This window comes from Miniopterus schreibersii (assembly GCF_964146895.1).
Source record: "Miniopterus schreibersii genome assembly, chromosome: 14".
NCBI classification, from domain to species: Eukaryota; Metazoa; Chordata; class Mammalia; order Chiroptera; family Miniopteridae; genus Miniopterus; species Miniopterus schreibersii.
In genome coordinates, this window is record NC_138114.1 from 39855518 (window position 1) to 39874750 (window position 19233).

Consider the following 19233-nt stretch of genomic DNA (forward strand, 5'->3'; position numbering starts at 1 on the left):
CTGATAGAGTCTCAGTCAGCTTCCCAGGCTCTCTCCCTGCCCTCCTCCTCAGTGGGCTCAGCCCAGCAAGTTCTCCCTGAAATTGAGTTGCCAGAAGGTATGTCCTTTCCCAGCACAGCCCCTCACCCTGCCCTAAAAGCAACTGCTCATGTTGGTGAGGAGCCCCTCACCTCAGTTGGGCCAGCCTTGTGGCAGCATGGGATGGAGGAGGCAACGGGCCCTGCAGCAGGGGTTAGAGGACACAGGCTCCAGGTCAGGAAGACTTGGATGGCCAGCTGAGCTTCCCCACTTAATACCTGAGTGGCCTTGGAGAGCTACCCCACTTTTAAGAGTTTTTTCATCTGCAAAAGGAGAAGCAGAGCTTCTTCACAAGGACTTTGCTGCAAGGACTGGAAGCCACCTATAATCTCTACCATTGTTGCTTATGTGCGCACTGACAGTTTCCGGAGGGTAATCAAAGAAACTGCTCATGGCGGTTACCCCTGGAAATGGGAATCACAGGAGGAAGGAGGGGACTTCCACTTCTCACTTTATCCTCTCTTATACTGTTTTAATTTTACTATGAAGCATATTTTACTTTTATTTAAAGAAAGGAAGGAAAGAACACACAAGCCATTTCCAGCCAAGTAGCTGAGCCTCGGTTGAGTCAGCCTTAATTGCTGCCTGTTAACGGGTAGCAATCCCTCTTTCTGTGGGCACTGTGTCTGGGCGTGAAAGTGATTTGTAAATAAATTGCTGTTTAAATGTTAGGTATGATTAACATCTGGGTAATAATATATTTCCATGCACAATTATGTATATGAAATGGTTTGTCTTAAGTCTGAGTAGGTGTGTATATATATCCTTAAGGGTAATTATGCGTATAGTATATAGGTGGTGGCTAACAGAACAGGCTCAGTGGCCACGTTGCATTGGTTTGAATCCTGAACACACTGTTTACTGGAGATATGATCTTGACCAAGTTGCCTAACTGTTCTGTGCCTCATCCTTTCTATCTTTAAATTTAAAATGGGGATAATAAATGTGCCTTCCTCATAGCATTGCTAGGAAGGTTAAATGAGCCAAGTTACGTAAAACTCTAAGAACGGCCCCTGGCACATAGTAAGTGTTCAACAAATGTTTTTTATTTTGTGTATCTGTGTTAGTGTTTCTCATCCCCTTAAAGGGGATGCTGTCTTCCCATTAGGAGGGGTAGATGGCTAGTGGGGGGCGTTCTGTCTGCCCTTTTGGTCTCTTTGTAGACACCTGCTGTAGAGACCTAGGATGCTTCAGGAAATTGGGATCACTCTTTTTCAAGAGTTCAGAGCCAGGGCCCCATCCTCAAAGGGACACCTAGGAATGAGGGGTGACTCACCTCTGGCTCTCATCCCTTTCATGCTTCCAGGACACTCCTGGGGGTGGCATGTCCCATTTGCCCCCTGAGTCACTCAGATAGAATGTCAGCTGAATCAGGACTGTCCTCCTGAGGGTGGAGGTCGGGAGAAGAAGGTCCCTTTTCACTGCAGGCCGGTAGGAAAGTGACCAGGGGCAGTGGGAGCAGAGGCACTGCACGCTGAAGTCTGAGAGAAGCACGTGAGGCAGCTTCTGGCAGCTGCCAACCTAATTTCCCCAACCCCTTCTGAAGGGGTCAGATTGCCCTTTCACCTCTCTGTTTCCAGCTCTGGTCTCCTCTCCTGGTTCTGGTGGGATGGCTGTTCCCCTGAAAAGGGGCATTGGAGGGTCCTCTGGGAGATGTGGGGCTGCCAGGCAGGTTGAGCAGGTTTGGGAAGAGGTGGGAGGGGCCTTGACTTGAAGGAGAGACCTGGCCAGGGGTAGAGCTGACAGCCTGGGGAGAGGAGTGAATGAGCCCAGCCCAGAGGATGATGGGGGAGCTGAGCCAGGCTGACCCTCTCCCCTTGGAGGCATAGCCCCCTTCCCAGTGTAGACCCTATGTCCTGGAGACTTGGACAAATCAGAGGTTTGGAACCCCAAACTGGGACACATGGTAGGCAAGTGTTTGCAGAAATCACAGGCTTGAATCATTTGGAATGGAATAAGCTTACTTTACTTCCTCCATGGAGCAGAAGCACAGGTCGCCATGAAGTCACACCCAGGGGCTCGTGTGCATTTCCAACTGCACAGGCACAAGCTCATGCACAGTCACACACATATCCCGCGGGCACGTGCACACAATCATGTCCACACAGACACGCATAGGCGGACAATCACAGGGATAACGCTGGAACCCAGAGTGCTTTCTATCACTTTACAGATTAAGAAACCAGATTCTGGGAGCTTAAATAGTGCGGCCACAGTACACCTTTGGGGGTCTCCAAAAAGAGACCTTTTTTCTCCTAAGAAGTCATCTTCAACTAATGCCCTCCAGCCACTCCCTCCCTCCCAGGTGCGTTTTGCTTCTCTGTAGAGTGGCTTGCCTTCCAGTATTGCCACACTACTGTGCACACCTGAGGCTTCGCCCACTCCAGAACTTTAGCTGGGGGGCTCCTAGAGGGTGAGACCAAGTCTTCCCTTATCTGAGGTCTGTCCTCAGGGGCATTGCCTTAGAAGGGGTCACTGAGTCCAAACAGGAGGCCAGGAAAAGTGAGCTAGAGATGGGGAGGAGGGCTGTGGCGCTGGGAGAAACTTGGAGGTGAGCTGTGATTCTGGCAAACATTTCGCCAGACTCGGCCACTTAGATTCATATGCTGCTCACACACTCAGGCACCCCCACCTTTAGGGGGCAGGAGGAGGGAAAAAAGGCAGAGTCCAGGGCCAGCTGGAAAAGGTGAGCAATGTGGGCATATGTGAAGAACATGGTAAGGTATAGGGACAGTCTTCATGTTCAATGTTTGGGAGCAAATGTTTATTGGATTATAACATAAATCCAGACAGTACATGAGTTATATATATACTTTATGGTTCATTATTATATGAGTGTATACCGCGCAGTGAATTTCCACAAAGTAGACACAGCCAAGTAAACAGCATCCTGATTAAAAAACAGTAGAATATTATTGGTACTCAGGAAACTCTTATGCCACCTTTTCAGACACAATACCTTATTCTGACTTCTTATGCCATAGATTAATTTTGTCTGTTTTTATACTTTATATAATTGGAATCCTAGAGTATGTTAACTTCTGGGTCTGGCTCTGTTTCTTAACATTACAGTTCTGAGATCTATCCATATTGTTGTGCAGACACATTTTAAAAAAAATTCTGACCTGAAAATATTTTTCCATTGCTTTTTGGGGGGGTAGAGAGAGAGAGAGAGAAACATCGACGTGAGAGAGACACATCAATTGGTTGCCTCCCACAGGTGCCCCAACCAGGGCCGGAGATGGAGCCCACAACCGAGGTATGTGCCCCCCAGCCAGAATCAAACCCAGGACCCCTCAGTCCACAGGTCGATACAATAACCACTGAGCCAAACTGGCCAGGACATGCAGACACATTTTTATTTTATTTTATTTATTTATTTTTTAAATAGATCTTTATTGATTTCAGAGAGAGGGAAGGAGAGGGAGAGAGAGACAGAAACATCAATGATGAGAGAGTCATTGATCGAGCCCGCAACCTGGGCATGTGCCCTGACCGGGAATCGAACCCCAATCATCTGGATCCTAGGTTGACGCTCAACCACTGAGCCACACCTGGCCGGGTCAGACACATTTTTAAACAACATTCATACCTGGAGATGTACACAAACAAGAGCTCACACACAGGCAGACTAGTGTGGATATGTTTGTCACAAGTCTACACACTTGAACTGCTTACACAGTCACACACACAGGTTCTGGTGCACATATGCACATTCTCATTGCATTGACATATGTGACTATTATGCACACATATATGTATATAAATATTCACACCCCAAAACTCATGCTTATATGCACACACAGGCTCTCACACACACAAACATATTTGCAAGACAGACACGTTAAATGGACCTCGGTTTTCAAGCTCAAATGCACACTCTGCCACCATGCACCCTCGGCCTCACACGCTGGTGCCCATTTCTCTCTCTCTCTCTCTCTCTCTCTCTCTCTCACACACACACACACACACACACACACACACACACACACACACACGTGCCCACTCTTACACACTAGGCAACCCCTGGCCTCTCAGGCTCAGGCTCTAAACAGACAGAGGAATGTGATCAAATCGACAGCTGAGAACTGTCCTGAGAGTAAAGCAGTACTTTGCTGAGAAACCGGAGCCTTTATTGGAGGGATACAAGTGTCTGTGTGTCTGAAGGCCGGGGGAGAAGGGAGGTGGTGGAGTGGTCTCCCAGGGCGCCTGTGGCTATTGGGCTGTTTCCATTATAAAAAATGATGAAAGGACCGGAGCAGTCAGGGCATGGCTGTGAGTAAATAAAGCTGCCACCTTTGACCCTTGGAGGCCAGGGCACATCTCAGAATGAAGGCTTATTGGGGAGGGGATGCTCAGGCCCAGCCCAAGTTCTCCAGCACCAGACTCAAGGCCAGACTCCCAAAGGGTAGGAGGAGGGGAGCTGAGAATCTGTATGATGCTAGGGGAGCGTAAAGGGAAGGGGGCTGGGGGGGGAAGGAGTAGGGGATAAGGAAGGAGGCTGGGGACATTGGGGAGAGGGTGAGGGTCATGGGGCAGGAGGGGACACGGAGACTCTGACTTCTGTATCCCCCACCCTGTACTTCTCTCTTTGTCTCTCTGTCTCTCATTCTCTTGGTGCCTCTCCAGGTCTCCTCTGCTCCTGGGTCTCCGAAACGAGCGTGCACCCCCCTTCTCGTGTTTAAGGCTTGGTTTGCTTGTTTTCCTAATCACCAGGAACTACAGGCGAACAGGGATTAGCAAAAATAACAAACAGGCGAAGTACAAAGTCACCAGGAATTCCAGAAAGATTGAAAAGTGGTCGGTTCAGGCTTTGACAGAAATGAGAGTGTTGCTGGGCCTTCCCATTCCCCCTGCCCCCCACCACGGGCCCCTCTGAACCTCTTTCCCAGAAAGCCTGTCAGCTCAGCATTCAACAAGCACGGTCCCTGGCTCGGAGCGAAGCTCAACGAAGTTAGCTTCACAGATAAATAAATGGATAAATGGGTGGATGAATGAAAAGTTTCTCGGTAATCAACCTCCCCAACTCTGTTTGGGTTCAAAACTCTTTGAGCACATATGTGGGGTTGGCTTCACTGTGGAGTCAGGAAGGATCCTCAGCTCTTTCCAGGCCTCCCTTTCTCTTCTCTCTGCAGCCCCTCTGGGACCCCTCTCCCCAGGGCTGACATTCACTTTGTCTTATAGGCACCGTGGCTCTTAAAGCTTCACCTGGTCCCATCCCCAAGAGAAGAACGTGCTTTGCAATCTGGCTCTCAAAGAGCCATGCCCTGCATGTCCCTCTATCCCACACAGACCCAGTGTCACTCCCTTTGCTCCTCCTGGGAGCCATTAAGGGGCTATTAAGTAGGTTCTTAGAAGTCTTACCTTGGCTAATTATAATGAGGGTAATAATAATAAAATATAGCAATGAGCACAAACGTTTTCCTGTAGGTCTGGGGCCTTGTGCCTGGAGCTGCAGTAGAATTGCAGGGAGTGAACTGGAGGGAGTGACCACTGGAGGAAGCTGAGTGTAGGAACACTCCAAGCAGGACAGAATGTACCTGGGGCCAGTCCTCTGCCCAGTGAGACATTGCCTGCAGTCAAGTGTCTGGAACCTGGCCATGCTTCTCTTTATCCCCCAGGCACAAAGCCTGTTTTTCCCAAATCCTTGATGGATAGATACTTGGCTTGGTCTTTTTTTCCCAGGGAGAAGGGAAGGCTGAACCCCCATGAGGGAGGAGGCATCTGAGGCAGCTGAGCTCTGTGTGTCAGCACTGGGTTCTTGGTCTACACCAAAGAGACCCCCTCTTGGCCAACTCTCTCTTGCCTTGTCAGCTGAGATGAGGGAGAAAGCCAGGTGGGCTCAGTTCCAAAGCCAACTGGAGACCCAGAAGAGTTAGATATCAAGGAAATCAAACTCTGTTTTCACCTCCACCCTTAGAGTTTCCTCAGCCCCAACCCAAATCATTAACCAATTTTTACTGAGAAATTACTCTGGCCCACACACCATTCTGTGGGTTTACATGAATTAACTGATTTAGTTCTCACAACAATTCTATGAATAGGTGCTATCATGATCTTCATTTTACAGATGAGAAGACTGAGATTCAAAAAGGTTAAGTTACTTGTCCAAGGTCACCCAGTTTTTAAGTGGGAAACTGAAATTGGAACCCAGGCAGTCTGGCCTTTAGGGAGCTAGTAGTGGTCTGAGTCTGGTTTGGGGGCAGGGAAGCCCAGGTTCAGGGCCAGGCTCAAGAGTCAAATTAGAAGGTAGCAAGTGTTCACAGGCAGCTGTCCTGCCCGGTTCCCTACTGCTGGGTCCCCCCACCTGACCTGGAGCAGATTTAGTCCCAGCCCTTCCGCTAGCAGCACCGACTTCTTGTCTGCGTTGATGGAAAGGTGGAAGCACTTACATCCCTCTCCTTTCCCCATTTCATTCAACTCCTACCTTCTCAACAACAAAAAATTCCATCAATTTGAAACACCAGCTCCTTACATCAATCAATAATGTTTCATCCCTTTATCTTTATCAAGTTAAGACCTGTACTGTTTTGGAGTTGTAATCAGTAAGAACATAAAGTCTTTGAATTTTTTAAAGTTAACATTGCATTGTACCTGGGTTTCCCTGCATCTACACATTCTCTTCATCATTTTAATTATTTAATCCATCTTACGTTTAATTTTATGTGATATAAAATAACAGTTTTCAAGTGACAAAGCTTTTCTCAGCACCACTTACTGAGTTATGTCTCCTTCTCCCTGTTCTCTAACTTCCATATTAAATCTTAGGTGGTTGGGTCTATTTCTGGTCTCTTTTCTATCCCACTGATTTAAATGTCGGTTTTGGTGCCTACACCACACCTTTTTCATTTTGTCGCCCTATAACAAAATATTTTAACATCTGGTCAAACTTCCTCTTCTTTAGAAAATTACTTGATATGTTTGTTCATTTATTTACTTTTCACGTGAAACTTAGAATCATCCCCCCCCCCCCCCAGTTCCAAGAAAATGTCTAGTGTGATTTAGATTAGTAGGGCCTTAAGTCTATAAATTTTCTGAGGGATATTAACATTTTTACAATGTTTGGCATCTTGGTATGTCTCATTACTTCATCTGCGTCATATCTAGCAGTTTGAATGGCTGTGTACTACTCCGTGTGTTGCTCTTTTCTACCTGGCTTACCCATTTCCCTAGCGTGGGGTATTTGGGGTGCTTCCAAGGTTGAGCTATTATGAATAGTGCTACTATAAACATCTTTGTACAAATTGCTTTTTTATTTCCTTGGGATATGGTCCCAAAAGTGGGATTATCTGATCAAAGGATATGAACAGTATCATGGTTTTTGTTACATAACCCAGGAAGAATGGGACCAATTTACAGCACCACCAGCAACATATAAAGAAATATCTACTTTTCCCTTAACAAACCCTTGAGTAGTCTAAAGACTTAAAGGCATAACTTGTTTCTAAGGTAAACAAACCACAGCCACTGGAGGAAAAAAGGGAGCTGGAGAGTGCAGGCTTCTGAAGAGTGTTGATTCTGCAGCCAAAGAGGCAGGCTGCTCTTGGCCATGGCTGCCCTGCTTCCTCTGAGTCCTTCTCAGAGCCAGATTCCCCATCGGCATGGGAGCCTGGTTTATTTTTATTTACTTAGCATATGTTTGTATAGCAATTATTATGTGTCAGGCACTATTCTAAGCACTTTACAAATATTAACTCATTTACTTCTCATAATAAGTCCATAAAATAGATCCTATTATTATCATTAGGACCATTTTACAGATGAAAAACCCAAGGCAGAGAAATTTGCTGTAGGTCACATAGCTGGTGGGATTTGAATTCAGGCAGTCTGGCACTAGATTATTAACCACAGTGCACTGCTCTCTTGACTGGAAACAGTCACTTCAGCTTGTAGCTGCCCTTCTTTTTCTGAGTCCTGTCTTGGTCCCAGCAGCCCCAACCCCCTCCAGGGAAGGAAGATCCTAAATCTTCCTGTCCTGGGTTTCAGGCCTTCTGGTTACCTCCTCATACACAGCCACCATCTGTTGGATCCTACCATGTGCCAGCCATTGGGCTAAGCACCTTTACACCTTTCCATCTCTTTTAATCTTTACCCTAATCATGCAAAATAGGTAGTATATCTTCATTTTATAGAAGAGGAAACTGAGGATCAGAGAGATTAAGTGTGTTGCCCAAGACTACACAGCTAGTAGAGTGGCAGAGGGAGAATTTCAATCCCGTTCAAACATTAGTGCCTTTGGTCTCCCCATTATAGTTGGCTTCTGTCTGGTCCCCTGAAGCCCCACACTTTACTCTAGTTGACTTCTCTTTCTTCTGATGGTTTTTTTGAAGTACACTGAGGTGGAAAGAAAACCTCTCGGTGCAGCTCCACGGCTCTTTCTGGCCATGGCTGGGCCTGGCTTCACCAGGGCTCCAGTAGCCAGGGCAACATGGCCAAGGAAAGTACCATCAGTACTTTGTGCTGTTTGGCACTGAGGGCCACCCCCGGAGAGAAGCCCAAATAGCACCTCCCTTTCCTGTTTCAAAATCCACACCCCTCTGGAGCCGGCCCACTGATTCCTGCTTCCTGCCTTAGGCTCTGCAGCTGACTGAGTCCAGATGATGGGCAGGTTCTGGTTCCAATGAGCAGGCCGCACCCCCAGCTCAGATTTGTGCTTTACTTGTCCGGGTCCTCTGGGATGACTCAGAGCTTAGCTACCTTCCGGGGAGTGGTTTTTCTCAATCCTGTTATACAATTTGTACAAGCCCCAAACACCCTGGACACACATTATGCTCTGTATACAGAATTCCCACTGAGGAGAAAAGAAGACACTTCTCTGATCCCTGACTCTGGGAGATTTGATGGCAGCATCAGCTTCAGAAACTGTGCTGTACACTTCTCTGCGTGCATGCTTTTCAGTGGGAGAGAACACAGCTGCATGTCTGCATAGGTGGGCCCAGGACTTCACGGATGGGCTGAGGTGCTCAGGAGTATATACGTGTTGGGTTTTTTTCTTGGTGTGTGTGTGTGTGTGTGTGTGTGTTTGAGCATAAGAGTCTGCATGTACCTGTGAGCTGGTGTATGTGTTTGCATGCACCCACTGTACAAGCTGGGTAAAAGGGTTGGTTAGGAAGGTTTCCAATGGCACTCAGGAGGGAGACTGGACAGGAGAGGAAGGGTGGAGAGAAAGGGAAAAGAGAGCCGAGTCTAATGCTTCGTAAATAAGTGAAGGGATGTTGTGCTAAGTCCAAAATGCCCCAGACAGATTCAGGCAGGTTTGCAGCATTCAGTGTCGCTTGTAGCCCAGGGCAGGAATGGCAGGTCGGAGTTGGTAAGTATGTGCTGGCCTGACCAGGCATAGCCCCAGGTTTAAGGGACAAGGGACTGGAGGATATGGTAAAGCATTGCCCCCCCATCTTCTAAGCCCTGGGCTCCAGCCTGTCCCTACTGACCCTATGGCCTCTCTGGGGTAAAGATAGTTTGGCTTTGGTAGAGAGGTGGGGACAGGGGAGAGAGGCTCCAGGAGGCCTATAAAGAGACATTGCCAGTGCCTCCCACCCCTCTGCCTGCTCCAAAGGCAAAGGAACCTCCTTCTTTTAGAAGCTGCTCAAAGGTTTAGGTGACTTCAGAGGGATGGAGGAGGAGGGAGAAAGGAGGAGAGACCTCAGAGGTGGGGAAGTTTTGCTGAGTCTGCAGGCTACCCAGCCCCTCCCTGGTTCCTCATTACTGTGGTCCTTGGGCATGAAATGCCTTTTTATTTGAAGCCAAGAAGAACCCAGGGCTGTGTTAACGACCAGCCAGCACCAGGGTGAGGCCTGAGGCAGGGAAGCTCTCTTGACCTCAAAATCCTATCTGAACTTTTTCCAATTTTTCTAGAACTTGTCTCTACTGCCTTGGCCCTGTCTTCTCAATGGGCCCTCAAGAGGAGGGAAGTTAGGGAGGCCAGGAAAAGGGCATCTAGTATGTCTGAAGAGCTCACCAACTGGATCTGGGAACCTGAGCAGGGCTGGACAACTTTCGGTTTTAAGGACTCCCAGACCAGCAGGAATGCAAACATTTTACATAAATGTTAATGCAATAAAAAAAGATGATAAAGCAGAGAAACACCCCATGAATTAGGAAACTTTTACATTGTTTCATCTTATGTTGACTCTGGCTTGATGAAATAGAAGGCAGAGTTCATTGTGCCTGTTTTATTTAAAGAAGAAAAACAAGTGAGGGCCAGAGAAGTTAATCAATCTGTTCCAATTCATATTTGTAAAGCAGTGTGGCTGGGACTCCAATCCATGTCTCTGTGACTCCAAATCTACAACACCACCAAAAAAAATGCAGTTTTTAAAAGTGTGTTATTGTCACTTGGAGGACTCATGAATTATGCCTGGAGAATGTTGGGGAGGCAGAAATTTGAACTGGGTTTTGAAGTAGGAGTAGGGACTTTTCTTTTCTTTTCTTTTCTTTTCTTTTCTTTTCTTTTCTTTTCTTTTCTTTTCTTCTTTTCTTTTTCTTTTCTTTTTTGCAGTGGAGGGTGAGTGTTGTTAGAGCATTGCACCCAAAAGTTGGATGCAAGTGGGAAGGTCTGAGAGTGTTTATCTCAGCTGATACGAAATGGCTAATGGTAGTCAGTGATTGGGGGGAGGAAACTACAGATGAAGCATAAAGTAAGTTGAGTCTTGAATAGTGGGATAAAGGGGTTTGATTTTTCCACAGGCAAGGTGAGCGGTTTCTAAGCCAGGGAAGAATGTGCTCTGTATACCCTTTAGGGAAGCAGAATTGGGCCTCTCCATCAGGGTGGATTCGGAAGAGAGGGGTAGAGCACCAGCTGGGACCAAACTGTTGCCCAAAAAGAAGTGGCAAAAGTGAGGATGTCAATGATGCTCCGCAGCTTGGGGACATATGGTGAGGCTGCCTCTGGGAAAATGGAGCTCCAAGCCAAGAGGCCCAGAGAGGAGGGTGGCCCTGGCAGCCCAGGAAGAGAGTGAATGCTAGTGGAGCCCTGGAGCCCAGAGTGGCCATGCTGTGGCCATTCTTACTGAGTGTGCAGTGTGGGCAGCCCCAGGCTCTGCCTTCAGAGCCTCCTGCCTCATTGAGAGGTTATTAATAGGGAGTTTGTCTGGTGTCAGAGCGCAGACATAAACTGCATTAGCATTACCCCATAATCTTATTTAGTAAATGCTCATGCCGCTCCGTCTCCTGTAATTGCATTGGGAAGATGCAATATTTATGAAAGGGGAGAGGGGGATGTCATTGTTCATCTTGGTGATGCAGTAAAAGTCCCGGTAAATATAGTAAGGGCTGCAGAGGCCTGGCCCCTGGCTTGCAAGAATGGGCCCCCAGACCATTGCCACCCACCCCCACTCCCATCCCCCCTTATAAGCCTTGGGCAGTGGGGCAAGGGGGTATGGAGGTAACAGCTACTGCTCCCCTTGACATTACTCCTCCAAAAGGTCCTGGTTCCTGCCAGATGCACTGAACTCTTCTGGAGGGCACAGGCTCCCAGCTTTGGATCACTCTCACCCCTAGCTGGATTTCTAGGGGACTTCACCTTCACTGCGCAACAAAGCTCAACCAGCAGTAGGCAGAAAGTCTGGGGCCAGGGATTTGGGCTGGAGCAGGGTCTCAGTAGCACTGCTGGCCACTGAGTGATCTTCAAAGCCCACTGTAGCCCTAGGTTCTCAGGGTCGTGGCCATCCTCCACCCTCCTGGGGTCACATGGCTCACTCTCTAGGACACCCCCTTACGTACACACAGAGGCTTGGGGCCAGTCCTGGGTCTTTTGCTTCTGGGTGGAGGAGGTAAGAGTGTGAAATTGCTCCATTGGACACAGAAGCATGGCTGTGTGCTCAAGCTCCTAAATGCTCTGGATTCAATTGCTGTTGATGGGGATTCAGGTGGGGTCTCTGGTGAGGCCACTGTGGAAATCTAGGCTGAGAGGAAGGCAAGTGCCCAGGCAGTGCCAGACACAGCCCAGCTCCTTGGGCCACTGGCCCCCAAAGAGGGGAACTGGGTCTCCTTACATACCCCACTCACACCTCACACACACAGCCCCACACTCTACACTTAAACCACACTCACACACACACACAGCCCCTCACTCACTGCTCAGGGGCTTATGGCTCTTGGACACTCATGAAGTTAGTCGCATGCCCCGAACCACTCATTCGCTCCACTCTCCCATTGGCCGCACGGTGTCTGCCCACTTGGGTCACACCTCGCTCACTAGGGAATCCAACCGATCTAATTTCCAGCGGGCTGGTTGCCTCCCTACTCCTCCTGCCCACACTTCCCAGGTGGGGAAAGGGCACCCTAATCAGAGGCAGCTGAGAGCCAGGGAGAGGGTGGGTGAAGGAGGGCCTTATCAGCTCCCTCTCCGCTGTCCCATTAATCACAGCGTCGCAGTCCAGTTGGGGATCCCCGGAGCCCAGGGCCACAAGCAGCCCTCGGGACAATAGGATTATTTTTGGAGGGAGAGGCAGCCTGGGGCAGGGGCTCAGGCGGCGGTGCCTCCTTCCCCCAGCCCGTCCCTCGGCACCCAACAAGCGCCCGCGGCGCGCTGGGACCAGTGGCAAAGCGGCCGCGGGTGGCTCGCGGGTGGCGGGGCCTGACCGGCCTAATTCAATTAGCTGGGCGGCCGCCGCCTCCGCAACGCTGGGCCCGCGGGGGCTGAGCGTCGGGCAGCTGCTCTTTGTGAACGGAGCCCATGCATATGGATACAGTCCCTCCCCTTTGGCACGCCCCCCGTGTCTGGCACCTGCGGCTCGGTTCCCCACCCCCTTAGGAGAGAGGGCGACCTCCGCCTCCCCGGAAAAGTTGGGAAACCCTGTGATTGCTCGGGAGCCAATCAGAGAGAAGGGAGGGAGCGGGCCGGGCGTGCGGAAAGGGGTGCACCTGCAGGTTCGAAGCGTGTGTGTACCTGTGCCCGTGTGACCCGCAGGTTGTGTGTGTGAAGGGAGAGGGTTTTGTTTTGTTTTGCATCTGCGCGGAGGGTGAGTGTGGCTGGGTGTGTCCGTGGGCACCTGTATGCGGATGTGTGAAGGCGGCTTTGTGACTATCCGTGGGGACCGCACTCAGGAGTGTCTGTGTTTTGTGTGCAAGGGTGAGTGTGGGCCTGGGAATGGCTGTGAGAGGGTGTAGCTGCTCCGATGCTGTACCTGGAAAGCCTTGGGTGCTCCGTGTGTCTGCGCGCCACCGTTTGTATATATGAGCGCGGGTGCGTGTGCAAGCAGGATGCGGAGTGAAACACATTACCCCCCCCCCCCCCCGCAGCAGCCCTGCAGCAGCTGGGTCTCCCAGGCCCAATTCGTTCCCCTCTTCACACACACCACACCACACCCACACCCACACCCGTGCTTTTCTGATGGAGGAGGAGCTTGGAGAGTTCATTTCAAACCCTAACTCCAGCTCAACTCATTCACTGGCCGAACACTTCCCGAATCCACCAGGCTCTCGGGGCAGCCAGGCCCTCTCATCCGGTGGCGGGGTCCGGGCCGGCCGGGTTAATGGTTCCCCAAACTGCCTGGCCTCGGCTCAGCCGGGGGCAGCTTCCAATCCAGCCTCGGCGTCCTTGAAATTACCAGACCTATTCATGCCAAGGCGGCTCGAGCTCTTAGGGGCGACCTCGAGACCTCCAACCCAGCCTCCCCCACCCCGATTGAAGTCCGCTGGGAGTCTCGGTTTCGGGGCTCTAAGGTCTCCATCCCACTGCCGCTGAGGCCAAATCCTGGGGGTGAAGAATTGCGGCGAGGAGTCTGGGTAGATACGAGCACTGCAGGCTGGTGGCCCCGGAAAGCTCGCTGCGGGGCGGAGTGGGAGAACCGCACAGCTGCGGAGCTCCAGCCCTGGATCAGGGAGGGAGGCTGGTCAGAACCCCCCACCCCACCCTGCGTGGCAGGCAGTAGGGTGGTTCCTAAAGTCGGAGGCTTGGCCCTCAGCAGGCTAGCGCTCTCTCCACTCCCTCTCCCTACCCCGCACCACGCTCATGGCCTGGCTACTGGGGTGCGCTCTGACACCCGGAAATCCTGGGACTGGGCGCAGACCCACCAGAGGCTGAGTAGGGCCAAAGGTAGAAGCTAAGGATGGGAGGCTGGACCCTGTCCCTGTTCTGGGTCCTAAGCGAAGCTGCTCCTCTGGGACCCACAGGTGAGAGGCCAAACTTAGTGTCCTCCTGGGCGGTGCCCAGGGAGCCCTCCTGGAGCTGTGAGGGGATCGCAGGGCTGTGGAGGTCCGGCCGGCCCTGAACCTTCTCTCAGCACACCCGCTGTCCTACCCTTTCCTGGTTTTTGAGCTGGGAGTGGAGACCTAGCATTGAATATACGCTGGGTCAAGGGCTCAGGTGCTGGATGGTGGGACCTGAGGGCCTCGGGTCCTCCCTTGGGAGGGAGTTGGTCAGAGAGAGGCCTGAGGTGCTAGCTCAGTGTCCAGGGGTGATGGGGCCAGGCTTTGGGGTGGGGGGGAGGAGAATGTACTGGCCCCTAAACCAGGTGACACTAAGATAAATCCTACATCAGAGAAGCTCTGTCCCCTGTCCCTCCATCTTCTGTTCATTCGGGGTCCCTGCACTGATGGGAAACATGTGCCTATCTTCCATATTGGAGAGGTCCTTGGCCCCTGTTACTGTAAGGATTGGGTGGGGCACCTGGGGCTGGCCCTGTACAACCCCTGCTGCCCTCTCCCAGCCCTGAAGAATCATTGAGTTGTGTGCCTGGAACCAGCTTGACCTGTTCCCTCCCTCCTTCCCCAACATAGGCTCCTAGAGACAAGCACCCCCACCCCAGAGCTCCAGGCAGGTGGGGTTCCCTTTATTGGGTCTCTAAGTCCCTGAGTCACCAGCTGTGCCTGCCTCCTTCATGGCAGGGGAAATTGTCTACCCCTTTACTGAGACAGGTAAGCAAGGCAGAAGCGGCACCTTTGGTTTTGGGAATCCAGACCTCAATGCTCCTACCATGGACCACTTCGTATTACACATCTCCTTACATATTTCTCAGCCTGTTTCACCCTTTTCCTGATAAATACCTACTGGGCAGACCCTGTCTCCCTCTTTCCACACACACAGGTCCACATATGGCCATTTTCCTGACAAGTACACTAGAAAATATGACACTCCTTCCACAGACACACACCATTAGCAGCACACATTATTATTACATTCACACTTTCTCACACTGGCCAAGGGACAGCCTCACACCATCATGTATGTGCCCACTACAGAGGAACAGCTGTAAACACACATAGTCATCCTATTACAGAAAACACACATTTACTTGCATTCTCACTGACACACACATCCTTTACACAGACAAATCCTGTTGTACAGCAGACCCAGACTCCCTCCCACCCAGCACTCTTACCAACATGCCTTTTGTTTGCACTTGTGTCCCAAAAGCCTAACAAGATTACATAATGCACACTCAGTACATATTTGGATAAAAACATAGTTGGGCAAATTTTTGAAATTATTCCTTAAAGACAAGCACAGCTAGTAGCTACCGTCACTGTCATTCACATCCAGCTTCCCCCTCATGGACACACAGTCCCACAAACACAAAGTAATTAAGTTATCATACACACCCCTAAGCTAAAGGACAGCCCCTGGCTCAGGGGTCTCTCCCAGAGGGGGAAGGAAGCAATGTGGGATCCAAAGGGGCCTCTCCCATGGCTGAGCCCTCCCTTTTCTCCTCCCCCCACCACAGCCTCGGCCCCAGCTGCTCCTCTTTTAATTGGAAACACTTCTTTATTCTGCAGGGTGTGTGTGTGTGGGGGGGGGCTGGTGCTGGAAGGGTGGTGTTACCAGGTGGCCTCAGGGCTGGACCTCACCTAGATGTGTTCAGAGATACTCCTGCAAGCAAGGACCACATCTGCTAAGTTTGGTGTTGAGGAAGCAGCTTATATGTGTCAGAAAAGCAGCATTTGAGTCCAGTTCTGTCCCTGTTCAGTTTTTAGTGCCTTGGTTTTTTCATCTGCAAAATGGAGACAACAAAAGCCACATCCCAGGATGTTTGGAGGATGGGATGAGAAGGTACCTAGGACATCACTAGTGCTTTGTGAGTCGTTCCTCCTGTCCCTCCCCTCCTCTTTCCTAACAGGGCTACTTTGCAAGGCATGGAACACAAGCTGCATTGAGTATAAGCTTTGAGTCTCCTCCATTTCAGAAAACTTTCTAACCTGCAGCACTGTGCTCAGGAAACACAGCTTCAGAGGGTGGCAGGGGCCAAAACCCAACAAATCCTGGCACTCTTGTCTCATCTTCCTAGCAGAGAAGGGGCTGAGCGGGTAACTCTGCCCTCAGCCACTATCCCATTGAAAGACAAAGGCCGAGGTCAAGGGGGACTCAAAGAATCCCAGCTGGAGGGAAGCCAGCAGCTCAGAACTGGATTGGGATAAAAGTTGACTCTGATAAGCAGCAGAGGTGGGTGGGAAATCCAAAAGAAATCAGGCAGGCAGGCAGCAATGAGGGCAGGGAAAGGCAGGGTATCCCTGGGTTGCTGAATTTGGTGAGGGGAGCATCCTGACAGTTTTAATGGGCCCCAGGCAGCTGTGGCTTCTGCCAAACTTAGACTAGGACAGCAAGGATGAGGTCTCTTCCCAGGTACCCTGGACAACTGGTGACAAAAGTGAGGAGTTCAAGAGGAAAGTGAGGCAGATGCCCAAAGGGTTGGAACAGGCATGGTTGGAAAGCCATAGGGGCTAGAAAGGTGCATTAGGAGGGGGAGAGGGAGGAAGGGGGAAAGTATTAGGAACACTAGCCACTTCCAGCATGGGCCAGAGAGTGGCAAAGAGAAGTTGTTTTGAGGTTAACCTAGAAAGATAGGGTTTTAATTTGCAGCAGGCAGAACTGTGGTTAGACACAAATGCGGCTTCTTGACTACAAGGAAAAAGGTAGAGCAAGACAACGTGGACCCAACTGCAAGTGGTACTGAAGGGACTCTCCCCATAGTTTTCGCCTTCCAGTTCAGATTTGGGGATCCCAGATCAAGCCTCTGCTGTCTGTGTGACTTTGGGCAACTTCATTCATCTCACTGAGTCTAAGCTTTTGTTTTTTTCTTTTTAAAAATGAAATATAGCCCTGCTGGCGTGGCTCAGCGGTAGGAGATCCAGGTTCCATTCCCATCAGGGCACATGCCTGGGTCAAGGCTAGATCCCCAGTGGGGGGCGGTGCAGGAGGCAGCTGATCAATGACTCTCTCATCATTGATGTTTCTATCTCTCTCTCTCCCGTCTCCCTTCCTCTCTCTGAAATCAATAAAGATATATTTTTTTAAAAAGAGAGATAATTCGTGTAACATAATTTCAGCTCTTTAAATCACACAACTCAGTGGTTTTTAGTATATTCACAAAGTTGTGCAACCATCACCACCACCTAACTCTAGAATATTTTCATCACTCCAAATAGAAACTTGTATCCATTTGCAGTCAGTTCCCAATCCCCACCTCCTTCCAGCTCCTGGAAACCATGAATATATTTTCTGTCTCTCTAGATTTGCCTATTCTGTGGCCTTTTGTGCCTGGTTTCTTTCACTTAGCATAATGTTTTCTAGGTTCTTCCATGTTGTAGCATGAACCAGGATGTCCTTTTTATTTCTTTTTATGGCTGAATAATATTCAATTGTATGGAGATACCACATTTTATTTATCCATTCATCAAAAATTGCTTCTACTTTTTGGCCATTATGAATTATACTATTATAAAGTCTTTTTTTCCTTAATCATTTTAAAATGGGGATGTTTTTATTAACTTCATAGGGTTGTTGTGAGTCTTAAATGAGAGCAGTGTGGTGTGGTGCCTGGCACATAGTAGTTTTTCAGTAAAACACGTTTATCTCTTCTTCAGTTCTTTCAACATAAGACGCAGGAAAGAGACACATTCAAGTTCAAACAACTTCCAAAGAAAGTTATAGAACCTCTTGGTAGAGGTGTAGTACCTGAATTGGGTGGGTGGAGAGGAGAGAACTGGCAAGGGAGTGGGGCTCTCTCCTCATGTCTCTGTTTAGTGTTGAAAACAACACACCTGGCTTTATATTGAGTGGGCCCCTGTCCACCTGCCTGGAGCCTAGACAAGGTTTTCCTTATAGAAATACCCTTCTGACCAGCAGCCAGCTTTCCAGGGTAATCCATAAAAGCAAGTAGAATCCAGCTCCTCTATCTTGATCAAGTCACAGCCTCTCTGAGATTTTGTTTCTTTGCACCTGTAAAATAGGGATGGTACTCATCTCAAAGAGTTAATGTAGTTTATAGTGTTCTCCATAACATTTATTATCATCTGGCTGATTGTATTTGCTTCTTTACATCCCCTCTATGGAATGGAAGCTCCATAAGGGCAGGAACTTTGTTTTGTTCACTGCTCTTTTCTCAGTGCCAAGAACCATGCCTGACACATAGTAGGTGCTCAAAAAATTCGTTGAATAAGGAGGTTCATTTATTCATTATTCACTCAAAATGAGTATATTTTATGGGTTGGGGCTATACTTTACAGGGGGGAACAGAGATAGTAAGCCATTTCTTGCCTCCAAGGAGATCTCTTCAAGTGGAAGTGATAGATGTGGCCAAAGCAAACATTACATTGCAATGAGACTTGATAAGCAGAATGTGGGCCTTCACATTCTAGCATCTTGCCTAATAGAGACAGCCCCTCTCTGAAGGCCTGTTGAATCTGGAATAGACCAGAAATAGATCCCAAGTGATCCAACCTGTGCCTTTCCCTAATCTTGGCTTCTGGGAGGAATCAAACATACCCCTGCTGGAGCGGGGAAAGCAGAAAAGGGAGTTTCCTCCTCCTTTCCTGGGCTCTAAGCCAGCCAGCCACAGGCAAAACTTTGAAAAGGCCTAAATTTGTCCTGGATGCACTTCCCTCATCTTGATCCCACCATCTCCAGGCCCCCTCCCCTGCCTTAAGACCCTAGGCTTCCCTCCCAAGATTCCAAAAGTGAAAAAAATAATGCCTTCCCCTTACCACAGTCCAAAGGTTTCTTGCTTGAAATAGCCACCCCTGGCCTAGTTACTAGGTGAAACAATCCAATCGAATCCATACACACACTGTTCGAACTGCTTCTTGAGACATCTGTTTATTTTAAAGGAAAGGGGTATCTTGAAGCATGGGCACCGTGGCAACACCCTTGTCTGTGACTGCCTTTCAGGAAGGCTTCCCTTCCTCACTTTCTCTACATAAGCTAAGTTGGGTGGTTGT